This window comes from Pongo pygmaeus, chromosome 14 (genome assembly GCF_028885625.2).
Source record: "Pongo pygmaeus isolate AG05252 chromosome 14, NHGRI_mPonPyg2-v2.0_pri, whole genome shotgun sequence".
Taxonomy (NCBI): Eukaryota; Metazoa; Chordata; class Mammalia; order Primates; family Hominidae; genus Pongo; species Pongo pygmaeus.
Genome location: NC_072387.2, coordinates 84,114,310 through 84,140,828, shown reverse-complemented (window position 1 = coordinate 84,140,828; position 26,519 = coordinate 84,114,310). Strand labels below are relative to the sequence as shown.

Sequence of the window (26,519 nt, the reverse complement as noted above, 5' to 3'; positions counted from 1 at the left end):
ATGAACTACATGTTGAATATTAATTACACTGTAATCAGTGCTTCATCTTTACCTTCATCTTCCCAAACTGTTGTTGACAGGTTGATAAATATTATTATGTGGCTGGGTGCGGTGGCTCATGCCCATAATCCCAGCACTTTGGGAGGCCAAGGCAGGAGGATCACTTGAGCTCAGGAGTTTGAGACCAGCCTGGGCAACACAGGAAGACCCCATCTCTACAAATAAATGTGAAAAATATTAGCCAGGGGTGGTGGTGCCTGTCTGGAGTCCCAGCGACTCGGGAGGCTAAAGTGGGAGGATCCCTTGAGCCCAGTAGGTGGTGGTTGCTGTGAGCTGAGACCCTGCCACTGCACTACAGCATGGGTGACAGAGTGAGAAATAACACTTTGGACATATTAAGTTGAAATAACATTTTGGATATATTAAGTTAAATAAAGTATATTATTAAATTTTAAAAAATCAGTCACACAGATTGGAATTCCAAGCACCCACCAGCTTAGAGCACTGCCTGAGCCAACAAGGAGATCTCACTGTGGGAAGATATGTTGCCTAATTTGAAAGCTTAGAATGTAAATTCTGTGGAGCCCAGTAGCCTATCCATCTCCAGATCCTAGAATAGTGCCTGGCACATGTTAAGTCTACAAAAATATTTGAATTAATTAATTAATGACCTTCTAATTATGCCGAGACAATGTTTCTCCTAGGTCTATTAGCCTCTGAGCTCAGTTCTGGCCATGACTCTCCTGGGCCATGTTGTCAATGACTAGCTACAATAGATGGGTAGAGGGATCCATGGATGGATTGACAGACTGTGTAAATCAAAAAGTGTCTGAGATCAATCTTAATTGATTTAGAGGTTTATTTGGCCAAGATTGAGAATGCACCTCGAAAAAACAAAAAATAAACAAAAAAAACCACAAGTTACAAATAGGATCTGTGGCCTGTGCTTTTTCCAAAGAAGTTTGAGGACCAATATTTAAAGAGAAAAGAGCAGACAGGAGGGAAAGGAAGAGAAGAAAAAGAAAAGGAGGAAGGTAGGCAGTATGAGAAGTGGCTACTGTGATTAGTACTCACCAAATCCATATTTTACATATGAAAAGAGGAGTGGAGGGGAAGTGATTATGCATTCATCTCACTCTTGGTAGATCTACATTTTACATAAGACAAAGTAGGCATGTGAAATTTACAGCTGTTTGGGAAGAAATGTAGCTTTTGCGTGACTCAGTGACCAAGCTGAACCTTCCATTTGTCATAGTGAGTTTGGGTTCTGAGATTTTATTTTCCTTTCACAACAGACAAAGACATGCAGTATGGGCTTTTTTTTTTTTTTTTTTTTTTTTTTTTTAGCTTAATCTACTGTTCCCTCAATTTCTTAAATATATTCACAAAGATGGTGCTTTCATAGATAGAAAGGTGTTTTTAAAATGTCTATAAGATATAAGTTTCCAGGGAAAACTAGAAATTTATTATGATACCTTACATATACACACAAAATAAAATAAAGTGGTTTTTACCCCCTTTATCTTTGGGTGATCTAATTTCAATATGAATTAGAGATAGTTGGGGAGGATCATTGTAATAGCTCTTTATTGGTCCAACTGGCCCTTCCTGATGTGTAGAGAGATATATTTTCATCCTGGCATTCCTGATCCACTTTCCCCACATTACTTCCCTCCATGGTGCCCTTCATATTCTTCATACTATACATTTGCCTTTGTGTTTATTGTCCATCTCCCTTAACTAAGTTTCAAGAAGGCAAGCACTGTTTTATTCACAGCGCCTATGGCAGAGCCCAGCAAGTGGTAGGTGGTCAACATGTATTTTTTAAGTGAATGTTTCAATGAATGATTAAAATGGATGTGTGCTCAGCATCTCTAAGAAGAATTTCAGAAGGAATTGTAAAGAAGAGCCATTCCTTGCCCACAAATACAGCACCAGGCATGGAATGTTACCATAAAGGAAACGTAAGAAAAGATGTGAAGAAGGGAGAAAAATAAACTTAGACAAATTGTAATTTGATTAAAAAGAGAAGGATAAAAATGTTGAATTATTTTTATTCCAGGAATAAAATACATCCTTGGATTCATGAATTCTCTAATTTTGTGTGTTGCCAAGTAAAGTTCAACCTGCAATAAGCATAAGGAAAAATATTCTCTCATAATGTTTAGCTGAATTTATAGAAGATAGTGAAGATGCAACTCTATTTTTGTCACACTGTGATGCAATAGCATTTTGCATTTCCTTAAATAAATGCCAAAAATATGAGGCACATGATAGAGGATCCCAAAGGATGCAAAATCTCTCCTGGCAGACACTGAGGGAAGATAAAATTAAAACAAGGCAACTGATTAACCTTGACTGGTTTATAGCTAGAATAAAATTAGACAAATGTTTGAATAAAAGCACACTCCTCTTTTTTATTTTATTTTCTTGAGGCAGTGTCTTGCTCTGTTTTCCAGACTGGAGTGCAGTGCAGTTGTGCGAACACGACTCACTGCAGCCTCTACCTCCTGGCTCAAACAATCTTCCTACCTCAGCCTCCTCAGTAGCTGGGATCACAATGCAGGCCACCACATTGGCTAATTATTGTTATTTTTTTGTGTGTGGAGATGGGGTCTTGCTATGTCACCCAGGCTAGGCTTGAACTGGTGGGCTCAAGCAATCCTCCTGCCTCAGCTTCCCAACGTGTTGGGGTTACAGGCATGAGCCACTGCGCCCAACCTCTTAATTTTTAATTGTATGGATTTATGGTCATTTCAGAACCTTCAATTTTCAATAATAATATTTTTCATATCTTCCTTTCCTCATTCTCTTGTAACTTCCTTTGAACTTTTTCTACAGAAGTCTTGTTTTCTGCACAGTTTATAATTTTCATGAAAAAGCAGAAACAAAGACTTGAAGAAGACACTTGCCTAAATTTAATGTGGGAGATTCAGATACATGTTTGCAAAGCAATATTTTATATTCCCAAAGAAAAGGCAAACCTGACACTGGAGGAAGGGGAAGAACAAAGCAGAGGAGTTACTCACTCTGCAGAGGAGGGAGCAAAAACATGATTCCTAACAGTTGGAGGAAAGGGTAGGATTGTTTCTTGCATAGATCCAGGAGCAGAGGGAAAACGACTCATAGCAAAAACTGTAAAATTAAAGAAAGTTGAACCAAATGGTTACAATGTTTGAGTTCACACTTAGATGAGGGTGGGTCCTTCGGGCCTGGCATAATAGTGGTAGGAAAAACGGAAGTGAGAGAACTCTAAAGAGCAGGTTATCTTGGAGACAGAGGAATGTTGCCATTAGTGTGTTGAACTGCCTAGAATGTGTTTCCTCTAAGAACTTGGGGGATTCAACAAATATTTATCACGCATTTTTCAGGCTCCTAAGCTGCTATGATAGGGCAGAGACTGGCACAAGGATGAGACACAGTCGTCCCTGACCTGGAAGACTTGAATGAGTCCTAGGTTGTGGAATTTGTTTTAATAAGAACAATTTCATCTCAGAAGTTAGTCAGATGCTTCACACTAAAGAAATAATTTATCTAGACCATAGACTATTTCAAATAAATTGAAAGTCATTCTTTGCAGACATCATCATTGACCACAACATGGTCCTTGTAATGTATTTTGTTACTCTGCCATCCTCTGGTAATCTGAACTATAAAACCAGTTATAGCTAGTGGCAGGCAAGATCATCGTCTACTAATAAACACTAATATTTTTCTAGATACAGGCAAACAGAAAATGGCAATAGAAAAAAACATTCTTTAAGAATATGAAGAGCATATATTTAACAGGAAGTAATATGTGGCTTTATAAAATACCAGACTTCCCAGGAAGCAGTACTAAAGGTATTCATACTAATTAGATATTTTATGGAATAATGTTGTTTGCCCAAGAATGAGAAAAACAACCATCCTGTCTTAAAAACAGACTAGCACTAGAGAGAAACAAAGGCTTATGCCTGGAACTGCATATAATGGCATGATACTACCAAAACTTTCTATTTCTATTCAGAACTGAAATTTAATTCTGACTGTTGCATGCTGTGGGAACCATAGACTAAGCCAAAATCCAGTCATGATCTTCAAGAAACTTCTACTTCTGTCATTTATTTATCAAATAGACTAGAGGTTAAGGCAAAGTACTTTGCAATAAGAGAGAAAAATGTTAGAGACATAAAGAGAAAACAGGACTTCTATCATAGATTTTTTAATCGTTTAGTAAGTAATAATAATTTGATTTGACATAGTGCTTTATTTTTTAATACTTCTACATTTAATAACTCATTTGATGAGGGACAAAGCAGTGTAATATAATGAGTTCAGGTTCTGAGCCCAAGCTCTATGGACCTTGGGAAAATAACTTAAAGGCTTCTGAACATCATTTTCTTCCTCTGTAAATGGGGAATATAACCTTGAGCATAGAATTGTAATGAGGATTAAATGGGATAATTAATGTTAAGTGCTTATTTCAGAGCATGCTATTAAGTCTTCAATAACCATCAAATGTCATTCTCCTCATCATCCTCATTGCCATATCATCACCTTCTTCCTCTTCATCATCATCCTCATCATTATTGGGGTGTTATGAGGATTATCATAGATAAAAAATATAATATCCTTGGCATCTAGTGGTACTTCAAAAGTGATAACAGTTCTATCTGCACAATATGTATCTTTATTTGTAATCAGTAAGTTACACTGGATTGATATTCTTATTTATAATTTACAAATTGAAATACTCTAAGAAAAATTCAATAATTAAAGTTCCACAAAGGATTAATACTGACACTACCCGAATGGCCCACTGTCATGGTTAGGAGTGTGTATTGTAGAGCCATGTTACCTGGGTTTAACCCCTGATCCAACCTCTTTGTGACTTTGGAAAAGTTACTTATCTTTCTATACTTCAATTTTCATCATCTCTAAAGTGAGATTAATGTCTACCTGTTAGCATTATTGTACATTTCACAGAGCCTTTGCAGTTGGGCCATGTTACTAGTTCTGGCCAATGAGCTGTAAGACCATTGTCACTTCTGGGCCAAAGAATTTAAGACCTGATAAGTGACTTTCCACTTTTCTTCCCTTATTGTGGTGATCTGGAACTTACATGTTGTTATGGCAGTTTCATAGATCAAAACAATCTGGGTTACTGAGTCACTGCATGGAGGATAACTCTCTTGGAATGTTACCTGACTTACATTAGAAATCCCCTGGGCAAGAAATAAACTTTTATTGTGCAAAGTCAACTGAGATTTTTGGCTTACTTTTTTATGACAGCATAACAAAGCCTGTCCTAACTGTACAATCCTGATAATAGTTCCAGACCTAAAGCCCACCTACTGTATGTGTATTGAGAGCTCAGAGTAATGAGAGGATTATCTTTGAATGCATTACAGTCTTGAGGCTATTGACAAGATCAGTAAAAGTTACATTTCTATCCTCAGTTCTTCATATTTGACACTGGCCCAAAATTTCTCCCACTAGTGTCCCACTGGAAATTGCTGGCTGTGGTATCAAATGCAGTTAGTAATGTGGCATCAGTGAATTTTTTAACAGCCAATTTTCGTAATCATTCCCTTGCCGAGAAAGCAAGGATTAAAGACTCCCTAAGATATTTCAGCAGCCAAAAGCAAGTGACTTAGGTTGGGAGAAAGGAGAGGAGATCTATGTACAAATTAGGCATGGTTATTCACTTCTATAAAATAGTCCTTGATTAGTTTCAGAACTCAAGTAATTTGGTGCCTTGTACACAATAGTACTCAATAAATGTTTGATGGTGACAGCTCAGACGTTGGGGGAACATGATCCAAAACTACTCAGGAATCTGGAAATACCAGAGCTGCTTAGAAAATAGAAATAGTAGCAATTAATGAAAATGTTTATTGAGCATTAGAGCATTCGTTGAGTCATTTATTAAGATTTAAAGCTCTCTATTATTCTTTGATTTTAATCTAGGTTTTCCAGCATGACAAGAAATTTCCTGTTTATCAAGGGACCAAGTTAACAAACAGAATAGAACCCAGGGAGCACAGAGGATGTTACATTATGATTTTCAGAAAACTCAGAATGCAAATTTCTGACTGTCTTTCTTTAATTCCAGTCCCTCCCTACACATACATTTTATTTGGCAGCTTCCAACAAAGACCAAACTGAATAATATCTCGAAAGTTCTGGAGTCTAGCAAAAGTGCAAGCAAATGCATAATAGAGTTTATGAGTGCAAAGCTGCCTTTTCCTGTCAGGGCATAGTTGAGTATGTGAAATCATGAATTTTCAAGACAATGAGAATAGCTCTGTGTTTTTTTTATTTGTTTGTTTTTTGTTTTTTTTTAAAGATGGAGTCTCCCTCTGTTGCCCAGGCTGGAGTGCAATAGCACAGTCTCAGCTCACTGCAACCTCCACCTCTCAGGTTCAAGTGATTCTCTTGCCTCAGCCTCCTATGTAGCTGGGATTACAGGGGTGCGCCACCACATCTGGCTAATGTTTTTTGTATTTTTAGTAGAGACGGGGTTTCACCATGTTGGCCAAGCTGGTCTCGAACTCCTGACCTCAGGTGATCCGCCCACCTCAGTCTCCCAAAGTGCTGTGATTACAGGCATGAGCCACTGCGCCCAGCCTGAACAGCTCTGTTTTAACAGAGGAAGTTCAGAGTGATTCCCGGATACTTCCTTTGCTTTGTACTAATGGGTATCCCCGAGACTCCAATCGCCTACCAACTTATTAACCAAATATGTGAACTACAAGGCTAAAAAATAAATAGGCACTAGGAATGTTTAAAGCTGCCTCAGACAGCTCATGAAGACTCGGCACACAAGACAAGAGCAAACAGCTGTTGTCTCCATTCTAGAATTGAGTGAAGGGATCCCTCCCTGAAAAATAAAACAAAACATAAAACTCTGTGGATTAAGAAGATTCCCTTATCTACCCCATAAAATACACTCTTAAACTGTAGTTTAGCTTCATTTGATACAATTTCCTAAATCTCTTACGGATGATACAGTTTTATTATGCAAATAGTTTTGTTGAAGTGTTTATTTTATAAACCAGCCAGAGGCTAAAATTCCCCACTGAGTCTCATTCTTTAGGTTTCCAAAGATACTCTCTTTCCTGTGAAATGCCAGACCATGAAAGACTGTTTGGCTGTGATTTGCATGAGATGAGGGCTGAATATGAAATAGATATTCAATAAGGGGTCCAGAGGGAATCAACATAGCTCTAAACATGTATCTATTGATCCACCGGGCTCGTGATTGTCTAACTGATCATCGAACTGGTTACCTGAGTGGAGCATCTGTTCTTAGAATGACAAGTGAGTGTTTTGGGGAAATGGCCAGAGCAACCATTATTTTGAATACTTTGCAGCTGCCTTTACCAGGAACCTGTTAAGTTCACTTATAGTATACTTTCCAACACCCATATGGTGAAGGACATCACTCAGCCAACAGATGTGGCTTTATGGTTTCAGTGACTATCTCTGCACATAGAGGGGCCAGGGATAGATAAAGGTGAGTGGGAACAGTCTTATGTCAATATACTGATTATTTGTTGTTGCGTATCAGCTTACTGGTGAATTAGTAGAATCTGTAACTATATAACTGACACAGACCACATTTTATGCTTTAAGTACTGCAAATCAGCTGTTAAGAGCCACTGATTTCTCTGATGGCCAGTGATGATGAGCATTTTTTCATGTGTCTTTTGGCAGCATAAATGTCTTCTTTTGAGAAGTGTTTGTTCATATCCTTTGCCCACTTTTTGATGGGGTTGTTTGTTTTTTTCTTGTAAATTTGTTGGAGTTCGTTGTAGATTCTGGATATTAGCCCTTTGTCAGATGAGTAGGTTGCGAAAATTTTCTCCCATTTTGTAGGTTGCCTGTTCACTCTGATGGTAGTTTCTTTTGCTGTGCAGAAGCTCTTTAGTTTAATTAGATCCCATTTGTCAATTTTGGCTTTTGTTGCCATTGCTTTTGGTGTTTTAGACATGAAGTCCTTGCCCATGCCTATGTCCTGAATGGTAATGTCTAGGTTTTCTTCTAGGGTTTTTATGGTTTTAGGTCTAACGTTTAAGTCTTTAATCCATCTTGAATTGATTTTTGTATAAGGTGTAAGGAAGGGATCCAGTTTCAGCTTTCTACATATGGCTAGCCAGTTTTCCCAGCACCATTTATTAAATAGGGAATCCTTTCCCCATTTCTTGTTTTTCTCAGGTTTGTCAAAGATCAGCATGGCACATTTATACGTATGTAACTAACCTGCACATTGTGCACATGTACCCTAAAACTTAAAGTATAAAAAAAAAAAGAGCCACTGATTTATTGCTATTTTATATACCCTTTGCTAAGCTGGTGCAATGGGTACATTGGCAGTCCCTTTCATTAATATCCCATAATAGAGGATTTATGATGCTACCATTGACTCATAGAGATGTATTTTACATCTCTGCATTGCAAGTTAGAATGCAAAATAGATGTAAGCTTCATGATAAAAATGATAATTATTGTTTTAAAAGAGAGGTTTGGTTACAATTGCAACAGTATTATCATTGCATTAAGGAAGTCAGTGATAACCAAGCTAGAAAGTCCCTAAACCTGGAGAAAAATGCAACTAAGAGTATGGTGTTAGAATGTTTCCTCAACCTGACTGGTACAAGACATAAAGTCTCTGACAGCAGAAACATGGTTAAGTAGGACTTTATAGAATAACTGACTTAGAAGCCTGAATGAAGAGAATTCTTAAAGCTTTTTCCAGTTATTGATTTGTTTTCTCTTAGGAAAATGGCTTTGTAAATTTATGATTTCACAGATACCATATGTCATCTTTGCATTTTCTATAATATTTAGTGTTTCATGAAAAATATCACTTAGGATGAGTTTCAAATTATTTTCATTTTTAAAAATTAGGTTTTTATTTTAAAATTCTATTATTTCTGGGACTATTCGCCAGGCTTGGTTTGCTTTATTAGGCTAGTTCTATAGCATCATGCACCAATACATCCCATTTAGTTGAAATGGGATCATCTACCTCATTTATATACAACATTTAAATTGCCACTTATGATGGAAATGTTAGTTTGGCATATGGCCTTCTTAATCACACTAGAATTGCAAAATAATGCCTTTTTTTTTTTTTTTTTTTTTTGAGACAGTATCTCACTCTGTCATCCAGGCTGGAGTGCAGTGATGCAATCATGACTTGCTGCAGCCTCAACCTCCTGAGCTCCTGAGCTAAAGTGATCCTCCCACCTCAGCCTCCTGAGCAGCTGGGACCACAGGCGTGCACCACCATGCCTGGCTAATTATTTTTATTATTTGTAGAGATGAGGTCTCACTGTGTTGCCCAGACTGGTCTCAAACTTCTGGCCTGAAGCAATCCTGTCACCTCAGCCTCCCAAAGTGTTGGAATTACAGGCATGAGCCATTGCACCTGGCCTGCCAAATAATGTTAAAGGAAGATATGCAACATCCATGGTTAAAAATAAATGTTCATATATAGGGCTAAGCTATCTGGGATGTTATTGTTCTGCTATTCTTGTGGCTCTTGTCTTAACATTAATCCCTACAATTTAGAGAGTATCTACTGCCTTCTCATTTATCAATAAAAAATGGAGATATAAAGAAGTTTGGGACTTGTGAGAGCTACTGACTAAACTGGAGTCTCTTTTTTTTTTTGAGATGCAGTCTTGCTCTGTCTCCCAGGCTGGAGTACAGTGGCGCGATCTCGGCTCACTGCAACCTCTGCCTCCCAGATTCAAGTGATTCTCCTGCCTCAGCCTCCTGAGTAGCTGGGATTACAGGTGTGTACCACCACACCTGGCTAATTTTTGTATTTTTAGTAGAGATGGGGTTTCACCATGTTGGTCAGGCTGATCTCGAACTCCTGACCTCATGATCCACCCACCTCGGCCTCCCAAAGTGCTGGGATTACAGGCATGAGCCACCGCACCCAGCCAAGTTGGAGTCTTTTAAACCAAATCCTTTGCTAGTTCTACTGGCAATACTATGTTGAATTGTCTCACAGCTTCACTCCATTGCTTACCATTGTTTTACAATTGAAATTAGCTACATGAAAGCATTTGGGACTTTTTGGATACTACTAAAAGTTGCAGTTAATAATTACAAAGGCATCCTATGTTTCTCAGGTCACACCAAAAAAAAAAAAAAACCAGTCACATCACTTTCATGAACAGCGCTCTTCTGGCTTTTGTCTCTCCTCCATAGGGAGACTGCCCCCTTCCATTCAATCTCCCCCATATCTCAGGGACTGTCTTGGGGTGAAGGAAGAAGCCTCACGTGGGCTCATGAATGCTGTTCTCAACTACTACATGATATGCCTGATTTTCCTTCCCTCCTTTTCCAGCTTCCATTGTTTTTGTCTGTGACAACTCCTCTGACTCCCCCAGTTTCCCCCAACCTCCCACTCCAGTGCCACTGTTCCTTGCCCAGGTCGATGGCTGTCAGGTCATGTGCTCTCCAGGCCCTCCAGTACCAAGCCTTTCCTTGGGCCAAAGCCTGCACGTGGTACAAAACTGCAAATGCTGTTAATCATGACAATGCCCTAGGACCCTTGAAGGGTGTCTCACCCAAGAAGATCCCCTCTCCCCATCACCTTCAAGTTGCATTATGGTTTAACAGCATGAACTTTGGAGGCAGAGTAACTAGGTTCATATCTCAGTTTTCCTACTAACTTGCCATCTGAACTTGAACAAGTTTCTTAACCTCTCTATATTGCAATTTACTCTAAATGTGAATAAAAACCCATCTCATAGACTTTAATTTAATAATTTAAAATATGCTTGAAACAGTGCATGGCATATGGTGGGCATTCTAAATGTCAGCTTACTTGTCTTTTAAGTGCCAAATCAGTGCCACCTGTGTTCCCAAAGCCTTAAGATGATGTTTATGGAAACAGTTCTTCTCATTTTTACTTTTAGTAATGGCATCCTCACTGTAACTTCAGATTTCATCAGGAGTCCATAGGGTCTGGATTGAAAGACCATCTAAATGAGACATATCCCTCTACTTTGCTTTTAGACTACAGACTATAATGTTAATATTGAACAGGGCTAGAGTGTCTCCTTCAGATTCATTCTTTCCAAAATGTTACCCATTCCCCACACTAACGTCTCCTAGTGGGCAGAAGCCTAACAGACTTAAAGACACATCTGAATTCTAAAAAGTTTCAGAAGAATGATTTCTTTTAATTACAGTACTCCTATAGGACAGGTTTTTTACAATGAACATTTATTCTGGGTAAAGCAAGTCTTCCCATACTTTTAGGAAGATGTTCTATATACCCAAGCTTTGAGGAATCACATGTTTCAACTAGATAGGTGCAACAGAGTATAAATATCTTGAAAAAGGCAATTTCTTGTCACTCTTCTCCTTTGCTCATCTTCTGCAGTATTTATTTCATAATTTAGGCAAGCCAAGGCAACATCAGTCAACTTAGAAGAGCTTATCTCATAAAAATTGCATAAGCGTTTAGCAAAACTCCTTCCTGCTAGCTAGCCTAATCTACAATATTGTCCATTCAGTAAGAAAAATTTGCTCTCACACTTTAAATCAACATGTATGTAACCCACTATGTCCAATATTTTCTACCGTTTATTTATTTCCACTTTACTAAGCCCTGCAAGGCCTTATTATGTAAGGTTTCTGACATTTAGCTGTTCTCCATCTGATGCTCTCCAAATTACAGTGATTCCTTAATTAGAATACTCAGTAATCTCCAAACATACCCTTTCTCTCCTATACTCTCTTGAAAATAATAGTATCATCTGTGGGCTTTTACCAACATCTGAATTCACATGTGACAATTTGGGTCCCTTGGCTCTTGGGCTTACCTCTTTGGACTTCCTGTCACTTGCCAGTGCTCCCTGCATTCACGCCAGCCTGAACAACTTGCAGTTTATGGAGAGTGTAGTGCATTTTAATGGTACGCGCCTTTGCACACACTACTGTCTCTTTCCGTGATGCCCTCTGCCTCTCCTTCACCTTCTTCTGCCTGATTTACTTCCACTCATCCATAAAAATCTCATTTTGAGTATCATCTTTTCAGAGTCAGCCAGTCTGTTTAGCACTAAGGCAGTACATTGTTCAGACCCCATCACAGTATATGTCACAGCTGGTTTCCTTTTTTTTTTTTTTTTTTTTATCTACCAGAAGATGGTCTTCTTGAGGACAGAATCTCCATCTTCTGTGTGGCTAGCATTATGTTTAGTACATAGTGGCTGCTCAATAAATATTTGAATGAATAAATGTGTAAGGGAGGAAAATTAGCTTCCTTTCACCCTTCTAGGTTCTTTGGCTAGTCTACAAATTAAATTGACATAAGACATATTGACGGGAAGAAAAAAATTTTAATTAGGTGTCTATACGTGAGGGTTCCACAGAAATATGAGACCCAAAGAAACAGCCAGAAGACAGAGGCTTATACACCATCCCAAGCTACTGAAAGGAATAGAGGTTTTGGGCTTCTAGGGGAGTGGAGGCAAGTTACGGGAGGTTTGGGTGAGAAAATGTACGGTGAGCAAAGGTTGCCTTGTTATGGAGATAAAAGTCTCTCCATAACAAGGTGGCTGGTTGTAATTCCAGCATTTTTGGAGGCCATGGTGGGAGGATCTCTTGAGTCCAGCAGTTCAAGACCAGCCTGGGCATAGGAGAGTGAGACCCTCATCTCTACAAAAGTCTTTTCTATTAAAAAAAAGTCTCTCGGGTGATAAAAGTGGAGTTTTGCTGATTGGCAAATACTGAACCATATTTCAGAGAAAATAGAATAAAATTATGTACAGACTCTTACATATTGGTGTATGTATAGGGAACAGATATGTATACGCATAAGGAAGAGATAATCCAAAAAAGACTTGACTTATATTTACTTTGTTATACTTCTTTGGGTATAATTTTCCTTTCTAAGTTTATAGAAGTACTAATTAACATGAGTAGAGTAATTGAAATTTCTTACTGTATTGTAATTCAAACAATGGCCCTAGAGCATAGGCATGTTTATTATATCCATTTTTTCAAATGGAGAAATTTGATATCCTGTAAATTAAGAGTCTTGTCCAAGGTTACAAATTCATAAGTGGTGGAGTCAAACTTCAAACTTGGCCAGGCACAGTGGCTCATGCCTGTAATCCAGCAGTTTGGGAGGCCAAGGTAGGCAGATTCCTTGAGCCCAGGAGTTCCAGAGCAGCCTGGGCAACATGGCAAAATCCCATCTCTATAAAAAATACAAAAATTTAGTTGGGTGTGGTGATGAATGCCTGCAGTCCCAGCTACTCGGGAGGCTGATGTGGGAGGATCACCTGAGCCTGGAGGTCAAGGCTGCAACGAGCTGTGATCATGCCATTGCACTCCAGCTTGGGCAAAATAGTGAGACCCTGTCTCAAAACAAAAACAAAAACAAAAAAAAAACCACAAGAAAAACAAAATTCAAACCCAGGTCTTCTGGATTCAAACATCGGGCTGTATTACCTGTTTTGTATGAGAATAGTAACAATAATATTTAAGACCAAATGTCGCCCAGAGAAACAAAGAAGATAGGTTTGTAAAAATAATGCGTAATAAACAGGCGTGCTCTGAAGAGCATGAGCTCTGATGTCTCAATGCCCACAGGACAAATCTAGGAGCAAACATTTACTACCTTCACGGCCTTGGGGAAGGAAGTCCTTTAGCTTGTTCTGGCATCACTTTTCTCATCATTAAATTACAGATAATAGTCACTGTCCTGAGCAGTATTATGAAGATTAGAAATAATTTGTATAAAGTTCCTGGCACATAGTAGACACTCGTAAGCTGTTGTTACTCTTACTGTAGTCAGTGCCTTCAAAAGTTAGCTGCATAGCTTTGTACTGCACGAGGACAGCAACATAGAGGTAGAAGTTCATTAATGCTGAACATTGCATAAACGTGTATGAGAAACAATCATGTAAATTAAGAATACTGGTTTCATCCTGTTGCATCTTTTTTTGCCTTTCTTTTTGGGCAAAGTATATTTCACATTTTGGAGCTTACTGTTTGTACACATAGGAGGAACAAAAGCATCTTCTAAGTATGTGAATGCTTGATGACACAACAAAGGGAGCTTCCAAAGCAAATTTATTACTGTGCATTTCCAGGTAATGTAAGCAGAGATAATTATTTGTCATCCTTTGAATGTACTAAAGCAGATAAAAATACATTGTAATTTGCACAGCTATTGGAAAGATCTTCAGTATGGAACCATGTGAGGTTGATGTTGGCAGCCCCCTACAGTGGAGACAATACTCAGTTATGTTTAAAAAATTGGCAAGTTCAGGGCAGCACATTCCTGCATGCTTGAGGCTGCCTTGTTGATTTTCTTTCAACTCCAACCCAAGTCAGGCCAAGCTCCTTCACTGCAGAATAACAATGTGGCAACCAGGAATGAATTTTTCCCCACCCTTCATCCCCCAATTCCTCCCTTCAGACAAATCATCCTGCCCAGATTTCAAAGAAATCCCAGAGAGGCATTCTTGCTGTTATATCTCCAGGACTCCAGCCAGCACAAATCAAGAAAATGGTTTCCAGGTGCAGACAGTCTCCCCCTCTTCCCCCCTCACTTTAAAATCTAGTGATTGTTCCAAGCTTTAATCTGGAGATGGACGATAGGGGGAACAGGAGGGTAACCTTAGGATTCAAAAGCTCATAGAAAATTATTTTGCCTTTTTCATTTTAGAGGAGTCATGTCCATTCTCCAAAACATATCGCACAACCCAGCATGATTAATTCTGTCTCTTTTGATAAGCCTCAGACCCCAAATAACTAGGATACATTACCTGAACTACAGAAGGAGCCCTACAGAGTGAAGCTTTCAAAAAGGCAGTTCTAATCCAATGCTATTACTATCTCCTAGTCACTAGCTCCATTTTCACACAAAGCTGTAATTGGTGGAAAAATTGCATACTTTTCACAATAGTCGGGGATTTGCTAACTTCAAGTAAAAGCAGATAATTATTGATAAACAAGAAAAATGGATTTGAAGGAAAATGTATTTGGGTAACTTTTCTAGACATAATAATATTCATAGCAGTATAACAGCAAATGAGAGTGACATTGTTTAGAGCAGGTACCAGTGGCTCTGTTTCTCTCTTCTAGTCCGAACTGTAGTAGTTTCTCCTGTGTCCAAATACTAGGATATTCATTATTTTTGAATACTTCTGGACCTATGTTCATGAGGTTTTCCATATTCATATATAGAATATCATTTTACATTGTCAAAATATAAAAATCTTTAGATTCTATTCTATAACTACAATGGAATTTTCTTTATTTTTCTATAGATCAAGTCTAAATATTTTAAAACATGATGATTTTTATTTGTCATATGATTATTATGTAAGTATTATTCACTGACTGGTGAGATTTAGGACTTATGAAGAGGAGAATGTAACTTGGTCCAATTTTGCAACTTGGTCTACATGAAGGCCATGTTTCATGTGTCAAGTTGAACTTTTTCTTTTTTGTTTGCCTCGTCAACTCCTCAAAATCATGCAGATTATAATTTGTTTTATTCTTGGAAAGAACCAATTTGTACAGTTTTTTCTCCTCCTTGAGTTCCTAGTTTTATTATTATGCTCTTTTTCCCTAGGTCATTTTATTTATGTGTCATTGTTACATTATTTTTTCTTGCTGAGAAAAAAAATGTATGTATACTTTTAGAACTATATTAGTAAAATTTTCAGATTCCCATCAGTTTGTTGAGTTGAAATCCACTTAACTCTCTTAAAATGTATTCCTCATGGAGCCTTCTGAATTTCTATCTTACTTGGACTTAGTGTCAGAAACTTCTAGTGCTTGCCAATATTTACTTTTTCATCTTCTTTAGCACATAAGGAAGATGTCTCCAGGCTCCTTGCAGTTAGACGGACATCTCGTGCTAATACAACTGATGAAAGTAATATGCAAGCCTCCATGCTGGGTGTATAGGCCTCTCCCATGTGTAATCATCTTTCTCTTTCTCTGTCCACCAACTGAAGAATGTCCCCAGGAGACAGCAAAGCCACAGGATGGAAGAATCCTGGTGCCTGAATGACAGAGTGGAACATACATCCCATATACACCAACCCACATAGGCATATGATGGGAGCAAGAAATAGATGTATATTGTGCTGGGCCACCAGGATTTGCCGACTATTTGTTAGAGCCTTTAGCCTATCCTGACTAATGTAGAAACTGATATCTTGAAGTGGGCTATTGCAGAAATGCAAAACCTAAAACATGGCATAGCTGTTGGATAGAAGACTGAAAGAAATCATATCAAAGGCTAGAACCCTATGAAGACCTGCTATGCAGTGGTAGCTCCTATGGTAAACTGTTAGTTATGACCACTTCAAGGAGACCATATGCTAGCTGAGCCTGAACTTCCCAGGAAGTGGCTGGGAGGAGTCAGAGTAAATATGTGTTGTCTATTATTGGCTAAGATATTATAAGAAGGAGATGAGTTTAGGTAAGAATTGGCTGATTTGCAAGCAGAAATGAAATGAAATATAATCCAGAATTGGATGTCACGTAGAAATGGAAAAGCCAATTATTTTCTAGAATACAAACTCTAGGAAATAAAAGTTAAAGAGTGCTTAATCCACTGTAGCTTGTAAGGAGGCAGGTGTTATCCTCCCATTCAAGCTTGATGGACTCAGAGTAGCCAAGAAATCAAGCTTGAATATTATGTCTAGGAATAATCTTTGGATGTAGTTACTGGTGTCCAAACATGATTGATAACAAATAGATTGATAGTTTACATATTTTTGCAAGAAATTTTATTGCCAAAGAAACCACTAACCCTATGGTAAAGGCTATTAATCCCCTAAAACAGTGGTTCTAAACCAGAGATGATTTTGCCTTCCATGAGACATTTGAAAGTTATAACTGGGGGAATGCTACTAGCTTTTGGGGAGCAGAGGTCAGGGATGCTGCTAAATATCCTACAATGTATAGGACAGCCCCACATAACAAAGAATTATGCAGTCCAAAAATATGAAGCCCAGGTTGAGAAACCCTCATCTAAAACAACACCAAGGTCCCTAAACTTTCATGAGGAGGAAGTGAATTTTCAAAGCTGAGGGTCCTATGAAGGGCACAGAACCCATACCCACTGCAGAGGGGGCCGTAGAGGAAAATTGACAAAGCAACTCCTACTAGTGGACAGAACTAGAACTATGTGATTCTTGATTTGGCAGCACCCTGCTAATGTACACGGCACTCATTTATAGTGAAAACCTGGCAGGCCATAAACTCAGGTCTGCCATATTTGAGCCTGTCTTGTTGGTTTTCTTTCAAGTCACACTTGATTGGTTTGATTGACAAGAATTAGTAGTTCAGACTAATTTTCAACATGCTAACATCTTGCTTCACTGTTCTCTGACATTCAATATTGCTGATTAAATTCTAAAGTCCATTTGATTCTTGTTCCCTTGTGGGTGACCTCATTTTCTCTCTGGAAATTTTCAGGGTCTTTCCGTCATCCTTAGTATTCTAATATTTTACAAAGTTCTATGTAGGTTGGGCTCTTGGTTCACTTTCCTTTCTGGGCATTGAAAGGGTCCTGTCTATAAAGTTCTGTGATTTTCTTCCGCTCTGGGAAATCATCTTCTATTATTTCTTTAATTATGCCTCCATTCTCTTTTTTTCAAGAATTCTTCTTTGATAGAGATTGAAACTTGTGAACTGATTCTTCATATCTCATAACTTTTCTCTCGTATGTTCTCTTTTGTATTTTTGCTCTACATTTTGAAGAGACCTACAGGATAACACAGATTTCAAATTCCTTCTGTTGCTACCTTATGCTTAGCATCAGGCCTTAATTGCCAGAGGTTTCTCTTAGTGTTCCCACTCCAGTGGCAGCTTTCTGCAGGTTTACCAACCTGTGCTACAGAGAGGATCTCTCTCTGCATTCCTGCTTCCTCCAGGCTGCCAGGGCTTGGTAGGAGGCATTCTCAATTTCCTGCTCCTGCCTCTGCCTTAGGCAGGTTCTAGGAGCCGAGCTGATCCTCAGGGCTGTGTTCCTTTAGCATTCCTGCCCCTCCCCAGTAGCTGCAACCTCCCCTCTTACAACAGAGCATAGTCAGCAGGGGTGGGTTTCCTGATCCTCCCCAGGGTCAGAGGGCTTCTGCCTCAAAGCACTTGTTAACACTGTGATTGTTTTTTTCTCACCTGCTTCTATGGTGGTCAGCTCTTTGTGTCTCTGTTCTGGGCAAAAGGAAAGAGTTTGTGCGTCCATCTCTCCTTGGAAAGGCTTGACACTGTTGGGATTTCAGTTCACAAATTGCCTTGTGATCTCAGCTCTCTGATAGACCAGGAAAAGAAAAGATTTTGTTCTTGTCATTAGGATGAGACCGCTACTTTCTAGTAGCTTTCAATATCCTAAGCAGGAACAGAGGTCCAGTGTTTCTTTCTTATTTTCTAAAAACACTATTATTTTCCTGAAAGCTTTTTCTGCAGCAACCTATTTTATTTTAGAGATCTAATATATTCTTGGGTCTCACTAAATTTATTACAGGTGTTTATTAAAATCTCTTATCTTTTAGTTATTTCTAGAGTGAATTGTTCTTTGAGTCCTTTGTTCGTTTTGAGGCTATTAATTTTTCTCTAATGTCTGGTGATTGTTGGTTTTCTATATGTAAAAATGAATAGGCCAGGCACGGTGGCTCACGCCTGTAATCCCAGCACTTTGGCAGGCCCAGGCGGGCGGATCACGAGATCAGAAGAGTGAGACCATCCTGGCTAACACGGTGAAACCCCGTCTCTACTAAAAATACAAAAAATTAGCCGGGCATTGTGGCAGGCGCCAGTAGTCCCAGCTACTTGGGAGGCTGAGGCAGCAGAATGGCGTGAACCTGGGAGGCGGAGCTTGTGGTGAGCCTAGATCTTGCCACTGCACTCCAGCCTGGGTGACAGACGGAGACTCCGTCTCCAGAAAAAAAAAAAGAATAGAAGACTCCATTGATTAGTTATGTAGCTCATATGAGTTCCCTGCCCTCATATGCCACATTTTTGAATGAAAAGGATGAGTGGATAGGACAGGGCAACTATAGCCTTCACTTTAGGTTGATGGCTGAGCCCTAATTCTACCCGTACTTCAGAAAGTGTTTAATTGTCTTGAGATTTTCCTAATGATTTGTTTTTGGAGGGGAGGGAGCTCATGTAACCCCTGCAGTTAGTCCTAAAAATAGTCGCTTAATTAATTACCCCGGTTTCTGTCTCAACCCTCTTGCTTTCCATACCTGCCAACTCTTGACATGGAGCCTCTGCACCCTGGGCAGAACACCTTTCAGCTTCTTTAGCCTCCGCCGGTGTGCCAGACTGAGGGTTATGTGCTCTACATTGTTAATCCGTACATTCCACAACCAATCCACTTTCTGTAATTGAATAATATGCTAACATCTCAGTCCTCTCTGTATTCTTGTCATCTCAGTGGGCTTTGGGTATGATGAGGCATTAAATATGGGGATTCATTTCAATCACTTGAACTGTTATTTCCTTCATTCATCCTGCTGGTCCCTGTTGTCTTAGTACATTTGTGCTGCTATAATGGAATAACTGAAGCTGAATAATTTACAAAAACCAGAAATTAATTTTCTCACAGTTCTGGAGGCTGGAAAATCCAAGATAAAGGTGCCAACTTCTGGTGAGAAACTTCTTGCTACATTCATCAGAGGGGAGGAACACTGGATCCTTCTGCCTTCTGCCATGTAGAAGGGCAAAATGAGCAAGAGGGGGCCAAATTTGTGCTTTTATAATGACATTAAACCACTCATGAAGGTGGAGTCCTCATGGCCCTATCATCTCCCAAAGATCTCACCCCCTTTTTTTTTTTTTGGAGATGGAGTCTTGCTCTGTCACCCAGGCTGGAGTGCAGTGGCCTAATCTTGGCTCACTGCAACCTCCGTCTCCCAGGTTCAAGCGATTCTCCTGCCTCAGCCTCCCAAGTAGCTGGGGTTACAGGCGACTGCCACCACACCCAGCCAATTAGATTTGTATTTTTAGTAGAGATGGGGTTTTGCCATGTTGGCCAGGCTGGTCTCGAACTCCTGACCTCATGTGATCCACCCGCCTTGGCCTCCCAAAGTGCTGGGATTATAGGCATGAGCCACCGTGCCTGGCTGATCTCACCTTTTAACAGTGTTACACAGCAACCAAATTTCTACATGACTTTTGGAGAAGACAAACATTCAAGCCATAGCCCATGCTTCTCCTTCGTGCTTTTTCATGTTTTTCTTTGCTCCTCTTTCTTCATTGAGCCAAGCAAAAAATTCCCCACTTGCCTTATGCAAAATATTTTCTCCCTCTTTTCTTAATACTTGGTATCAGCTGATACCAGCCACTTAGGACCCATACATTTCACCAACTGTTTACCTGAATATTTTCCCCAAAACATATATTTTATTCATTTCCAACAGGTAAATGTAAGGTATTAGCTACTAAGATAATACCATTTCTCTGACCTTATTATATTAATATACAGTGTATGAAAAGATTATTTTCACCCTATACCTCCCTCAAAGTATTTCAAGGGCCAAAATACTTTCATGGTCATGCCATGTACTTGGCTAAATCTAACTTTTCTTGCCCATCTCCCAATGCTTGCCATTGCAATTGCTAATGCTATTCTCTAAACATGTTTACATTGTAAACTAGCGCTCGACACCTGCCATTTCCCCTGACTGAACTACTGTATTCATCCTCCCTTTCCCTTTGGAAAATTATATCCAGCTTTAAGGCTCATTTGAAACCTCACTTCTTCCATCAGATTTCCCAGACATCCCAGCCTGATGTGGTACCTCACATTTCTTCCCACTACTTCCTCTAACGCTAATTGGTTGATTCATCTGGTACTACTTTATACTGCTGACTTGTTGCGTTTTCATGTGACTGTAGAACTTCAGAAATAACATTAGATTTGACATACAGCAAATATATTTTACTCAGCCTAATTGCTTCCTATGTGTCACTTTTGCATCACTTGGCCTTTCTCATCTCAGTTTTCTCATTTATAAAATGAGAAATACCTATTTACCTACTCCACATACTGGGGACACTCCAATCTACTTCAGAGAGCTGTTGTGATGATTAAATAAGATACTATGTGTTCAGTGTCTAACACAGTACCTAACTCATCATAGTTGCCTGACTAAACTGGTAAGTATTAGTATCCTGGCCCCAGTGTTAGTTTTCTATGCTGTGTAACTGATCATCATAAACTGGCAGCTGGAAACAGCACACATTTGTTACTGCATTGTTTCTGTAAGTCAAACGGGCATAGTATAGTTGGTTCTCACTCAGGGTCTCCTCAGGCTGAAATGAAGATGCCACCCAGACCATTTTCTCCTTTGGAGCTCAGGGTCCTCTTCTATGCACATATGTGTTGTTGGCAGAAGTTACCTCCTTATGGTGATAGGTCTGAGTTCCCTGCTTTCTTACTACTTGTTAGCAGAGGAACACCCTCAGCTCCTGGAGGCCACACTCAGGTCTTAGCCACATGGTTCACTCACAACATGGCAGATAAATTCTTCAAAGAACAGGAGAATCCCTCTCCTACCTGATAATACAGAGGTTTTTGTTTTGTTTTGTTTATTGAGATGGTGTCTTGCTCTGTCTCCCAGGCTGGAGTGCAGTGGTGCGACCTTGGCTCACTGCAACCTCCGCCTCCTGAGTTCATCTCTTGCCTCAGCCTCCTGAGTAGCTGGGATTACAGGTGTGTGCCACCATGCACAACTAATTTTTGTATTTTTAGTAGAGACTGGGTTTCACTATGTTGGTCAGGCTGGTCTCAAACTCCTCACCTCATGATCTGCCCACCTCGGCCTCCAAAAGTGCTGGGATTACAGGCATGAGCCACCATGCCCAGCTGACAGAGTCTTATATACTTCAGTAAAGTCAAAAGAATGATTTGTAGCTGAGGACATGAAAATGGACAGAATGATGCAAGAATATTTTCATTTATCCTTAATAGTGTTACTTTTGAATGGACAACTAGATGAGTGAATGAAAGAGTAAGTTCTAAGAATGGACATGCATGCCTGTTAAACACCATTTTTTTCCTTTGTATTGTGTAAAATTTGTGTTTGAAGAAGTCATGTCAACCCATTTTCTAATGTGAGTGACAGAATATACTGGGTTGTGATCACTAACCAATGAAAGTGGTAAGAATCATACTGCAAATAGATAATGAATCTCTGATGCTTTTATTCATACTAATGAAATAAAGTGCCTCTTGAGTCATTCAAATTCAAGCAGATTCAAGTTGTTGTTGTTATTTTTAACAGACAGGGTCTCGCTCTGTCACCCAGGATGGAGTACAGTGGCACAGCGTGATGGTAGCTCACTGCAGCCTCAAACTCCTGGGCTGAAGTGATCCTTCCAACTCAGCCTCCCAAGCAGCTGGGACTGCAGGCATTTGGCTCCAGGCCCAGATAATTTAAAAATTTTTTTAGACATGGGATCTAACTCTGTTGTCCAGGCTGCTCTTGGACTCCTGCACTCAAGTGATCCTCCTGCCTTGGCCTCCCAAAGCACTGGGATTACAGGCATGAGCCATCATACCTGGCCTCAAATTCAAATTTTCGTGACTTGATTTTTGTAAACTATCACAAAATTAAGGTTACCTGTTTTTATTTTTGTGCTGTATCATTAACCTCATGCTTTGGAGAATCCCACAAATTTATTAAGGCAATAAAACACATACATGATTTTCTTCTCACCAACAATGCTGCTTTGATAATAAGTTTAATATTTCTCTTTGATTCAAACCAACAAATACTTGTTGAGAAACTGTTATGCTTATAGTGTTGTATTTGGTGCTTTGAGGTATATATAAATAAGATATGGTTTATGCAAACAAGTAATTTACATTTTAGTGTGAGAGACAGGCATAAATTAATTCTAAGTCAAAATACAAATTGCTCATTGCAGTAGAAATGTTACAGATAAAAGGCTGTGACAGCCAGCGTGGATTGACGGAGTTTAGTTCTGCATAGGGAAATCTGGGTCAGCTTCTTAGATGAAGGGGGATTTGAACTGGGCCTTTCAGGAGGATTAGGACTACAACAGGTGGAGATGGATGAAAATGGCAATCTGAGATGGGATCATAGTTTATATAAAGGCAGAAATGAAAAGTTTAAAGTGCTCAGGAAGCCACTAGAGTATAATTCATAATGTGTGCTATCAGGAGGGACAGGGCTGATTAAATACGAGTAAAGGACTGGATACATAGAGAAAGGAAATCATGGCTACCTCGGATACCAAGATGGAAAGGTTTCTGGTTATTACATATGTGATGAAGCCCAATTGAAGGTTTATAAATAGGAAGTGACAGGAATAGTCTTAGAAATCGGTCCTGATGGCAGAGAGAGAAAGAAAACTGGAAGTAGGGAGCTATGTTTGGAGAACGGTGTGAAACTTATTTAATTAATATTTCTTGATTGTCTATAATCTACTCAAGGATGTGATAGCACTAGAAATTTGAAAGAAATATTACACAGTACCTACCCTCAAGACAAACTATGCCACTTTCTGATGATGTTCTGCTGTTTCATGCTTCTGTGCAAAGGTATGGCCATAGTGTCAAGATAATAATAAAACATGATGGGAGGAAAGGCTAAAATGATGTTAATAATTTGTAAAGGGTCTTGAATCAAACACTAGGCTTTGAAGAGTTGATATGAGAATTTAAACAATTATTTTAGAAAGATAATTATAATGCAGGGCAGGAATGTAAACAGGAAAAGAGAAAATCTGGCAGTTGAGAGTTTATGTGTAGGCCATGGCATATTTATATGGAAATTGATCAGGGCCTAAATAAGGGGAGAAATGGCATATTAATAAATGAGTTCTGAGAGTGGGAGAAGTGAAAAATTGGGTTAAGAGCCAGGTGCAAGATTTAGCTTTGGAAATGATAAGACCTCCCCAGCATTGAAGACCTTTTAGATGACCAAAAAATGGGAGACTCGGAAGCTGTAAGAGCTCATACTTGCTCACTTATTTTTTCTCTGTTGAGAAGACAAAGTCAATCTTGTGGCAACATGTGGATTCTTATGAAAGTGATGAAGATTGAGTAGCTCCTTTTGAAGGTATTATGAGAAAAGCCTGGGACTGTAATGTCCCCCACCCCGTCCAAACTGTGAAGAAGCCAAGAGACGAAAGAATGCCTTGGACAAGTCCAACTTGGTAATTAGATGAGTTTATTAGGACTTATAGGCAGGGTGGCAGCAGGACAACTCCAGAGATCTGCCCTGTCTCCCATCTCTAAGCTGCTTTAAAGTTAATTTTCTGGCTCTTTGCCTACTGTGTATGAGAGCAGTAAGACTGTTTTCCTTAATATGTTCCCAGCTATGCCTCCGGATATTTGGGTTCTCAGGGACACCTGCTCCTCAGCTGGGCACCATGGCCTTGGCCCAATGCCAAGCCTTCAGGGTTCAAACAGCAGACAAACACACTTAAGTATCCTGGTGGGGAACCCGTCATACTACAATCCATCAATCTATCCTATCTCCCAGCTCTTACGTTCTTTCTACCAATCTTGTGTATGAGTCTCCTAGTGGGATATGAGGGGAAGAATTATATGGGCCTACAATGCATAGCCATGGCTTGTGCATTAGACCACATCTACCGTATACACAGTAGAATATAACTCCAATGAGTAGATAAGGTATATAACCAATTTGAGAATGAGTCAGAGCAACCTAATTAGGTTGTATTATGGATCTGAACTGACAAATGATTTAAAGCATCTGTGACATTACTTTCTTTTTTGCTCTTTTCATTTCTTCTCCTTTTACTTTTTAGAAACAGTGCCTCTCACTCTGTACCCAGGCTGAAGTACAGTGGCATAAGCATAGCTCTCTGTCGCCTTGAACTCCTGGGCTGAAATGATCTTCCCAACTCGGCCTCCGGAGCAGCTGGCACTAAAGGTGCACATCATCCAGCTAATTTTTATTTTATTTTATTTTTGTAGAGATGGGATCTCATTATGTTATCCAGGCTGGTCTTGAACTCCTGGGCTCAAGAAATCCTCCAATAGGCACAACAGGTAGTGGCTATAACGGCACATGTTGTTGCATCTCCATAGCATTGGCGATTGGGCCTCTGGGTGGAGGCCACCCCCGGTGAGCCTGGGTTGCCTTATTGGTGCTGTTAAACCAGTCACTCTGTGTTGCCAAGAGAAAGACAGAATATTCCAAAGCATATTATTACCATTTGACAGGGGTAGGTATTCATATAACCAGCAGTCATACTGGTTGCTAACTGCAGCTATAGTCACAGCCCAGTCTAGGAAGATATTACCAGCTGCCATGGATAGCAGGAATAACAGCCTATGGGCATAAACACAGGTATATAGCAGGGACCCTCATGGGTGTATCCATTTTTTGTAACATTATTACCTCTGTGTTTTCTCCCATTGGTCCTATTAGGGAGGCTGCTATGGGCTTCAGGTCTCACTTACAGTACCACACATGGCTTTCCTCCCTGGAAGGGGGCATAGTAGCCAATTGGTAATTTTCTGGCCCTGTCTATGTACCCACACTATGATGGCTCCAGCAGGTATTGGTGCTGCCACATGTTGATATAATAAGGCTTTTGGATTTCCATCAAGGAGCCCAGCTGGGACCATATCCCCTCCAGCAGTCTTCATGGTACACTCCAGTGCCATAAAACCAGTCCAACGTGGAGGTATTTTCAAGCTCGACTTCAGGTCCACATAGCCATTGTTGCTTGGCAGACCCGCTGGTGCTTTCAGGAGCATGGTCTGGCCATCTGCTTCAGGAGCGTGGCTCAGTGTCTCAGATGTAACCCTGAGAGTTTGTAGGGCCTGTTTGATAGGCCTTGCCAATCATTTATAGGAAGTGATGCCCTGTGTGGTACATGGGGCTTATTTAAAGTTTGTATGGCTTCAGGGAGATTCTTAGTCTAAGATCTTAAAGAGCCATCCTGGGACAGTGCACATAATTGGGTTTTTAACAGGGCATTTTTTTTTTAAATGAGGTCTGCCCCTGTTGGGTTATATGGTAACTGGAACCTCTAGTCTATGGTTTTTCCTGATGCCCAGGTTGAGTACCATAGCCTGTGAAACAGGAGCCCTGATCACTGTCTATTCATCTTGGCATGCCATACATGAAGCTGAGAGCAGTGAGACACGTGGTGGCCTCCATTTGTTGTAATGCCCTACATACAGCCAATAGCTATTGCTCTATTTGTGTCTGGTCCCATTTTTCACCTTTCCTTATTAGGGTGTGTAATGGGTGGAAGGTTTCTGCCAGCTCACTGAGGTCCACCAATGTTTTCCCCACATTATAGATTTTATTATGTTTATTTTCCATTAACAGTCTCAGAAGTGTAACCACTGCCCCATATTATAACCCTTTTTTAATTGGAAATGACCCAGCCATCCAGTAAGTGTCTAAAATAATTTTAAAAATTTAAACTTTACAAAAAGTTTACCTACAAGCATTCATCTCATTTACATTTATTTAGTTTTAGCAGTTTCCCTATATTACTCATGAGAACCGAGA

The 26,519-nt window shown here is 39.6% G+C and overlaps 1 pseudogene; it reads right to left on the bottom strand.

Moving 5' to 3' along the window:
- The window catches only part of LOC129011346 (serine/threonine-protein kinase RIO3-like), a 78,675-nt pseudogene extending 52,922 nt beyond the window's left edge, over positions 1-25,753 (bottom strand).
- Positions 25,754-26,519: the final 766 nt, after the last annotated feature.